At 39.9% G+C, this 10,049-nt stretch overlaps 1 long non-coding RNA gene across 1 annotated transcript; it reads left to right on the top strand.

The window, feature by feature from the left end:
* Positions 1-1,156: 1,156 nt before the first annotated feature.
* LOC122135536 lies at positions 1,157-1,618 on the top strand. The gene is made up of 2 exons (XR_006153580.1): positions 1,157-1,421; positions 1,521-1,618. It is a non-coding gene; the product is annotated as an uncharacterized LOC122135536 (long non-coding RNA).
* The last annotated feature ends 8,431 nt before the right edge of the window (positions 1,619-10,049 follow it).

Genomic DNA, 10,049 nt, shown 5'->3' on the forward strand with positions numbered 1-10,049 from the left:
ATTCAGGCAGCTGTGTCACTGAGAGGGGTGAGTTACAAGAAAGAATGTGAGGACAAAATATAAATGTATATAATTTTATGTTTGTAGTTTATTTAGAATATATTTAATTATCCCACAACATAATTTAATATTCACTTGTGAGTGCAGTTAAACAGTTTATTAGGAAAAATCAAAGCTGACTTTCAAACTGAATTTTTTGCATCATTAGTCCAGTCACACAATCCTTCAGAAATCCTTTTAACAATCTTATTTTCTACAAAAAAAAAAAACATTTATTGTTATTATTATCATCATCATTATTATTATTATTAATGTTGAAAAGAGCTGAGAATATTTTTTTCAGGTTTTTTAGGGGGGATAAATTGAAAGAACAGCAATGATTGTTACATTTGTTGCAGTTACATTTATTGTTACATTTATATTATTTACATCAAGCTTTTGAATGGTATAGTAGTGTATATTGTTATTGAAACTTCATAATATTTCACTTGATTATACATTTAGTCAGGAATTATAGTTTGAAAAAAAAAGTCTTTGGAAAAAGTCTAACTAGTAAAATGTTTACACGTTATGTGAAAACTAGTACAAGTATATAAATAAATAAAAAGAGACTTACTCATGTTTCTGATCTCTGCTGAATAAAGTGCTTCATTCTTTTTTTCTGAGGAAATCCAAATCTCAAATCCTCAACCACATCACATCTTTTTGGGGTGAATTATGTCTTATTCCTCTCATCACGAAGCAAACAGTAAAATAAAAAAAACTTGAAGAACAATCTCGCTGCGTTAAATTGTTCTTCAACTTTGTTTTTGTATTGTCTTTTTGCGGCTTTGATGGATTTCCTGAGATCGTAACTGGCTTGTTTGCGATCATCAGCGTTTCCCGATTTAAAAAGCGGATGTCCGCGCTGACAAGGCTGCACGAACATCGCTATTAATCCACGGTTTTTGGTTGGGGTAGATGTGGATTGTTTTTGTCGGCACTACATCTTCTACACACTTCCTGATGAAACACTTTACAGTTAAATTAAAATTAAATTATATTTTAAAATCTGTATACATATTAAAATGAATGTCAGCTTGTTACCTCCTTAACAGGATCGCAGATGTCTCAGCCACAGACCCAGTCTGACCATCAGATCCAAACCCAAACCCATCCTGACCAGCAGGTCCAGACCCAGCCCGACCAGCAGATCGAGACCCAGCCTGACCAGCAGGTCCAGACACAGCCTGACCAGCAGATCCACACTAAAGCTCAGCAGATTGATGATGGTGTCATTCTCAACCTCTACTTTTTGCCCTCTCCACCCCAGACTCACCCTGAAGCTCAGCAGCTCCAGATTAAGGCTGAAGGCCATACTCAACCCCAGCCCCATCCTCAGCATAAACCTATCCTACCAAAGCCCCGTAAAAGAAAACAAGGTAAGGTGAATTTTCTTTGCAGCCATTCTCTATATTTATGTAGAATTCATTACATTTAAGTTTAGTTAGGTTAATGTTAATTTGGGACCTCCACAACAGAGTCCCAACCCCCAGAGTCTCCGGTCCACCATCAGCCCCAGATACAGGGCCAGCCCCAGCCTCAGCAAATTCAGCTGCTGACTGCCAAGCCAAACCCCCAAAAAATAAAAAGGGTAAAGTAAACTTTCTTGCAGCCAATCTCTTATGCAGAATTCATTACGGTTTGCATAAACACTATGTACTTTCTGATGTAATACTAGTGAAAAGAGCTTTATTGGCACTACTAGAAAATTGCAATTGGTGTTTGATGACATTACAGTAAGCAATGCCATGCTGTAAAGGTGAAGTGAATTTTCTTATTGGCCAATTTATAATTTATTTATTTATATTTTTGTAATTAGGCAAATACTTTTGTCATCAGATGAATTGGTTCTGTTTGATTTAGATAATTTTGATACAACAGTTAGGTCAAGTCAAATTATCTGTTATATTCTGATTATCTGTTATATTCTGGTCGAGAAATGTTCAGTCATGCTATTTGAATAAAGATGTCTTTGGATTTCCTCACTGATTTTTGCGCTGGTGTTATATATCACTCTGCATTTTGCATTGAATTGACCTACACCAATGTTCCATTAGTGCGAAGATAGATTTATCAAACTCCTGCCTCTCTCTTACCTCTCTCTTACTTGTGCTATATTGTTTTAACATTTTACAATGGCCAGTGTGATCCACATCTGCCTTTTCGCATATCTGTGAAAAAGAGCACGCATACACACCAGGGATGGAAATTAGCACCCGCCACCAGCCAAATGCGGGTGATTTTGTGTTGTGGCGGGTAAACTGGCTTCACCTACCGGCCACCGTGGCGGGTAAATAAAAATAGCATACTGTTGCACCCGGATGGCGGACACTTTTAGAGGAGGCACACCTTCAAAAAAAAATGTGGCGTTACATTGCAGGCGTTAAGAGGTCTGCAGAGAAAACATCTCAGGAGGAGCCAGTGGGCAAAGAGGCGAAGGTCAAAAAACTTTTTTTTAAAGAACAATGGAGAAAAGCAGACAATGGGGAGTCCCGCGATTGGTTAATTTACGACAAGACAAGTCTGACAATGTTCTGCTCGGTATGTAGTCAACACGCTTCAGAAGATGCCAAAACTAATAGTTTCATTGTTGGGACTAAAAACCATAAAGGCTTACCAGCCTGAAGACGGCCCAGTTGGATAAGATGATAATACTGTTTAGGAATGCCCACGCAATCGCGAAAAAAGGAAGGCCATTTCGAGTGTGCAATGCAAGTAAGTCTTTTTTTTTTTTGTCTATGAAATGTTGAATAATAGATTTTAATGAAGTTTGTGAAAAGTGACTGGAGGTCCCGTCTTACATCAAGAAGCCTCTGTGACCTACTGACTGTCCGGCTATCCCAGTCCCTCTATTGAGAATTATGACCCCACCCATGCTATCCAGCTCTGGCATCAGGCTAGCATCCGACCTGGAAGGCCACAGTTCATGGAAGGGAAGAAGAACGCTCAGGAAAGCACCTCTGAAACTTCAGAATCTGATTCTGATGAGCAGGAGTAAATTGGACTGGGAGTGGGGAGGATGGGTGGAGGAATGTTAGTTTTTTGTTTAATCTGCCCTACTCATTTAATGAAATGTATATCAGTTCGTGGTTTGTGTGTGTATAAGAGAGAAAGAGAAAATGTCAGTATTTCATTGAGACTTGAGATTAAATAAACTGCTTAAGTATTGTAGATCTTGTAGTATTAATTTTCACATGCAGTTACACATTGTCGGTTAAAAACAAGAAAGTGGGCTGGTAAAAAACATTGAGTGACAGAGTGACCAGAGGTGAGATGTAGAACCATATTTCTTATTCATGTCTCTGATACCCTCCTCATTGTACAATATTAATTTATAGCCTACCTACAGATGTTTAGCTCACGTCACCGACCAGTGCATATGGCCAAGCATGAATGTCATTACTGTCAGTATGGTTTTTTGAAATGGTAACGGTAACTACACAAATATAATTAAGTGTGTGTGTGTGTGTGTGTGTGTGTGTTTCTGCAGGATAAGGCTGAAGTAAAGGTGTGCTGGTTGCCTTGTTCTCAGAGGTAAGTATTGGCATATAGTATATATCCATTCATATTTGACTATAATGTTTCCTGTCAGCTCTTAGTTTTTTTTTTTGTTGTTGTTTTAGGATGATAGAGTAGTACAGATGGTAGACAACCAAAATGAGTAATGCCGCCGCGCGTACCAAGTCAGTCGTCTGTTAAATTAATTCGCGAAACTACCGCCAGGTGGCGCAAAGGGACGGATTGCGAACTGAATGTAATTGCAAAATGAGATAAAAGGAGGAGGTAAAACAAACAATAACATTATGATATAACATTGTACCATCTTTAAAGGGGTCATGAAATGAGAAACCAAAATTTGCCTTGATCTTTTTGGAATATAAGAGGTCTTTTGTACCATTAAAACATCCTGCAAGTTTCATAGCTTAAAGTCGTCCTCCCCATTATAAACGAGCCATTTATTTAATCAAGCTCTAAATACAGCTCGTTCTGGATCCATGGTAAGAAGTGACGTCACGGTGCGAAGTGACGTTCCAAACCATTTGCATATTGACCGCCTCCAGCACAAGACAACTACGCTCATTTCGTATCGTTGTCGCGCCGCGCGCCTCACAAGTGTTCAGTCGACGGACAGCGAGTGGGTCTGTGTACAGGAAAATTACAATGCCACGCAGATGTGCTCAAACATATAAGGTTTTATCATTGCAAGAGCCATCGCTTCGAATGCATCACCTGCTACTAAACAGTTACGCTCAATCCACAAATGTTCTGGCTGGGGGATTTCCACTGGTACAAAAATGTACCCCATTAGATGGTACCAATTTGTTCTTGTTAGGGGTACCACCCCAGCGACAATGCCATTGTAACTATAAAGTGGCAAAAATGTCCTTGATAAATAACGACGGCACACCACAATCTTCATTTCCAATAAACTTTAATAAACAAAGTTTTTCACATTTAAACATTTTTAAAAGAGAATCACTTTATGGATGCATTACTTACTGCAGTGTAAGAACATAACATAACATCATGCTTTATATTGACTAAAAGCTACGGTGAGTGTTCATTGTATGCTTAAAGGATTAGTTCACCCCAAAATGAACATTTCCTATTAATTTACTCACCCAATGCCATCCAAGATATCCATGTCTTTCTCTCCTCAGTGGGAGAGAAATTATGTTTTTTGAGGAAAACATTTCTGGATTTTTTTCTTCTAACAATGGACTTCATTGGTTATCATCGTTTTTAAGTCCAAATCAATGCAGTTTCAAAAGTCTTTGAAGTGTTTAAACAGGCTGTACACAATCACAGCTGAAGAAGAGGTTGTTTTCTAGTGAAACGATAGGTCATTTTCAAAAAAAATTATTTATACTTTTTACCTTCAATAGTTCGGATTGAGCTGATCAACAAACGGACAGGGAACTACGTCATCACGTTGAAAGGTCACGCCAGCGCTGGCAGAAGTACCGCCCCACTGTTTACAATGCGACCGTACGTAGGAGAATAGTTCAAATAGTATTGTTTTCTATTATATATATATATATATAGTAATAGTATTCAATGAATATGAATAGTATATGAATAACCTTCTGATGAATATGAATAGTAGTTTAAATAGTATTGCCGGCGTGACCTTTTAACGTGATGACGTAGTTCCCTGTCCGTTTGTTGATCAGCTCAATCCGAACTATTGAAGGTAAAAAGTATAAATTATTTTTTTTGAAAATGACCTATCGTTTCACTAGAAAACAACCTCTTCTTCAGCTGTGATCACGTACAGCCCGTTTAAACACTTCAAAGAATTTTGAAACTGCATTGATTTGGACTTAAAAATGATGGTAACCAATGAAGTCCATTGTTAGAAGAAAAATCCAGAAATGTTTTCCTCAAAAAACTATTTCTCTCCCTCTGAGGAAAGAAAGACATGGATATCTTGGATGGCATTTTCGCAATACATCGCTGGAGGAAGGTCAGAGTGTTCTGGTTTTTGGGTTGGTATTCAAGATTGAAAACAAAATATGAATAAAACGAGGAGATCATGGCTTCCTCTACCTTCATGCCTTCACACACCTCGACCCTGTCTACCTTAAGGGAACAGGAGCTTCGTCCCTCAAATGTGGACTTCCAGTCTTCTTGGGTCACCTGGACAATTGGGTATGGTGTGTTGTGTTCACCCTGAAGAATACAGCAAAGTAGACATGGGGCAAACAAGTGAATGTTCACGGTGCATTTTATGCAAACAACTCTAATCGTAGTTGTAACTCTATATTTACAGTAGGCATAATTGTCATTGCGTATGTGTATGCAGCATGAGTCAAATACAATCTTCTGTTCGTAAACAGTTGTAGTTCATTCATTAATCTGACTATGCATCCGTGCATTTAATTGCCATTCGCTCGTGTGATAGTAATATGGATCTTAGTAGTATTTTAAGTAACAATTGATTCTATAAACAACTATAAAAAAAGATACATTTCGGCTTTCTCCGGCTCCCTGCACCGGGCTAATGTCTAACCGCACACTCCCTGGTCCGAAATCCAAAATGGCGGCCACGTGCAACTAGTCTATTCTAACGTACACAACATAGCCGCCATCTTCTAATGTTAAACTGTGTTCCACATGCACAAATGGAATCGAACATCATCCAACATCTTATAAATATACAATACCCATACACTAAACACTTATATAATTGATTATCTACATAGCTGCAGAACTATTTGGGCATCAACTTAACTTTAACTCAACTTTTCAGTTGAGTACGTTGGCTGTATGAGGAACTCGAGCTAGCTAACGATAGCTGTAGTCAACTCTAAGCTAGCTGGTAAACGTTAGCTAAAGCCACGTTCAGACTGCACGATTTTAGCCCAGTTTTTGGCTCGCTGACAGGTTTTGAGGAATCGCCGACAAATGCCCGAAATCACAGGCAAATCGGTGCTCGTTCACGTGAGTGACAATCACGCAGTGTGAATGAGCAAAGACTCGATCTGAGAGAAACGCCAACAAGTCACCGACGCCCGTGAGATATTTGGCATGCTAAATATCTGGACTTGTCGGCGATTCAAAATCATGCTGTGTGAAAAGTGTTCTGATTGAAAACTACGTCGGCGATGACTGACAGCCAATGAGAGAGCAAGATACAGAGCAGCGGGGAGTTCGGGGAGGAGTTATAGACCACAATATCAGCAAACATGGCTTCGTTTCAGAAAAAGGCTTCTTCTCTGTCTATTTGGACCCAAGAAATGGAAGAAAAATTAGTAGAAATTTGGCAGGAGCACCCGTGTCTGTTTGACGTTTCATCTGAGCTATCCCAGTCTCATGTGAGAACTCGATCCGGTCTTGCACGCGTGATATCGCGTTGTTTCCTTGTCACATCTCGTGTGTGTTTGGTTGTGAAATGTAGTTTGTGTGCCAGACAGAGTTGTCGGCGATTCTTCCTATTGTAAAGTCATGCAGTGTGAAACCTTCTGTCGCGAACCATCGTGCAGTGTGAACACAGCAGAGACTGAATGCTGGCCAAGATAGTCATGCAGTGTGAAAAGAACAGTGACCCGACTACTTTGAAAATCGTGCAGTCTGAACTCGGCTTAAGGTTATGCTTTTTTCTTTACAATCTTTACAACTAGCTACATGTGACGAATGTTAGTGGTAACTTACAAATAAGTCCCGATATAATGTTAGTTCGATCTAACTGTAGCTAACGTGCAGCCAACTTTAATCAGCGGGCCGCAAATGTCACTTAAATGTACGTTAGCTAACGACAGTATTACTCACCTCTGAATTTCTGTGCTTCAACTTAGTTACACCACCTTCTGTCATGTTTGGATCAGCTCATCTGAGGATAAAGTTGGCAGGGCCATTGTTGAGCTGTCAAGCGTTCTGCAGGCTCCAGCGAGTGATAACACAGCCAGTCATAATATTAGACAGACCAACAACAGGACAATTTTCGCTATCTTATTCATCACTAAATTCACTTATGAGAACGTTTTAGGCAAGAAAAGAACTGTTTAGATTTCAAATATAGGCAGTCTTGTGAAAATTGATGCCGAATTGACAATTTGCTTCAAAGTTCGGAGTTGAGAAGCTCCATGAAGTGAGGCGACAGCCAGCAGGCGCCTGCCCCGGCCACTAGCTCGTCGCTCAGCCAGTCCTGCTCAGAGACCCTGCTGTGAGCTGGAGGTCTCTCAGACCGGTCTCGTACATTAGAGGCTTTTATTTTGCCGTTGACGATTCGTTTGTTTACATGCTGTTCATGTAAACCCTCTAATTCGATTCATGCCATTGATGTCCATCCAAGTTCACTCGACTACATACTCATGACGTAACATACATACTATCAGTGAAACAGCATGAAATAAACACCTAACACAGAATTAATGAATAAAGGAAAACATAAAACATGCAAAATAACACTATACTCGGTACTTTATCTCCGCATCTCTGCATAACCTTCGGCGCGCGCGCGCTAATCACACCATGTTTGCTAACAATGTGCACAGCACAGGGCCCGGTTCCCCAAAACGTTCTTATCGCTAAGTAGTTCTTAACCTATTCATTAACCTCTCTCTTAATGTTATGGCACGATTCCCGACACGTTCATACGCTAAGTATATCTTCTGTAAGTCACACTTTCGTAAGGTTGGTCTGGACCATTTGTAAGCTCTCTCTTAGCGTTGTTTGAGCTCAAGACGCTAGTTGCCGCCACTTTGCAGCAGTCTTTAGAAATCAGCGCAGCGCAGTACAAGTCCAACTATGGTATGTTGACAATGTTGTGGCTCAACAATGATTTTATGTTATGGACATATTAAGACTAATAATAAAATATGTTCGCAATGGATACAGGCCCAGGGGAGTGTCTAGAGCATTTTAAATGGGGTGGCCAGTCTGGGGCACTGGCTCAAAAGAGGTTGGCGGGGGGGACATCTGCATATTTATGTGGGATTCACTCTCCAAGTAGCAGTGATTGACACAATGATGACCAAAGCAATAGACGGGAGAAAATATGTGAAAATGGGCATTAAGACTAGAGCACCCTCACTAATTTTAGAAGCACCATCAGTGATTATTTCTGGAACCTGGTTAATACGCTTTTATTGCAAAACTATATACAAAAACAACAAAATACAAATGCACTTAATAAAACAATTGAATAAATGCATATTTATAAGTTAAGCACTTGACTAAAATAAGAAGGCTATTAATAAAATAAATAACTAAGGCTGACTATAATCAGCTTGCTTCCATTTAATGAGATATGCCTACTCCTCATCTGAATTAGAAAAAAAGCGCTTCTAGTCTTCAGTGATGCAAGAACGTTTGAGCATACACGTAATCTCTGAGCAAAAGCAGAGACAATTCATAGAAGAACAATGTATATTTAAAAGCACACATCCATTTTTGTGTGAGTGAAGGAAATCCACTTGCGAGTGGAGATTCGTGCTCGCGCATTACATGGAACACGTAACATTATGCGCTCTCGATATGTCAAATATCAAGCTATAGAAACCGCCTAAAATTAAGTAAGGGGGGGTCACCTGGGGTGGCCAGACAAATTTCAGGGGGGGCCGGTGCCACCCCTGGCCACCACGTAGACACGCCTCTGTACAGGCCTATTTATGAAGTTGACTTTATTTGGTATCAGAACTAATATGGTGGTAATTAGCCTAGGCTATTTCGTAATGTCATTAAAGCGTTTAAATTGCCAATCACTTTTAATAATTAAAATCTGGCAAACAATTTGGCTCTAAATGGCTAAGATCTATAAATGGGTAAGCATGGTGGTGTCCAGTAAACGACCAACTATGGCAGCGATCCAACGTGTCCTTGTATCGAATCAAAGACGGCGCCAGCCGCGGAGCCGTTTAGTCCATGTCAATTTTTTTATTCAGCAAAACTTAAGCCCTTTTTACATTTTGCCTGACGTGCTATATTAAAAAAAATCGCCTCCCAAGACAACTCATTATGGAGCTGCTGGACCTTCTCAGACCTGCGCTTGCCAGGCTAACGCGGCGGAATTTTGCTTTAAGCCCTGAAGTCCAGCTGCTTGCAGTGCTAAGGTTTTGCAGGGAGCTTCATCGAGGTCATGGGAGAGGGCTACGGCGTAAGCAAGACCTCTGTGTGGAGGTGCGTCCACACTGTCACCAACGCCCTTCTGCGCCATGCCGGGGATTACATCCGGGGAATTCTGATTGTAAAGTACCTTACCATTAATATAAAAGTGTATTACATAATTTTTAGAAGTCATTAAACCCATGTAAAGAAGCTGCACAAGTGGAACAACGGGATAAGGAGGGTGGATGATTAGCGAGGGATACCCGGTTCGTCTACCCATCACAACATATAGTGTGAACATATTACTGACAATTTTGGTTAATTTAACTAATAGTCTATATTTTACGGATAACTTAAACTATGTTAAAATAAATGTTACTGGAATAATTTGAGGAATGTTTCATTTGCATAGAACGTGTTGTCTTTCTTAACGCCGTAATGCAACTTCGCCTGAAGTT

This window comes from Cyprinus carpio, chromosome A3 (genome assembly GCF_018340385.1).
Source record: "Cyprinus carpio isolate SPL01 chromosome A3, ASM1834038v1, whole genome shotgun sequence".
NCBI lineage: Eukaryota > Metazoa > Chordata > Actinopteri > Cypriniformes > Cyprinidae > Cyprinus > Cyprinus carpio.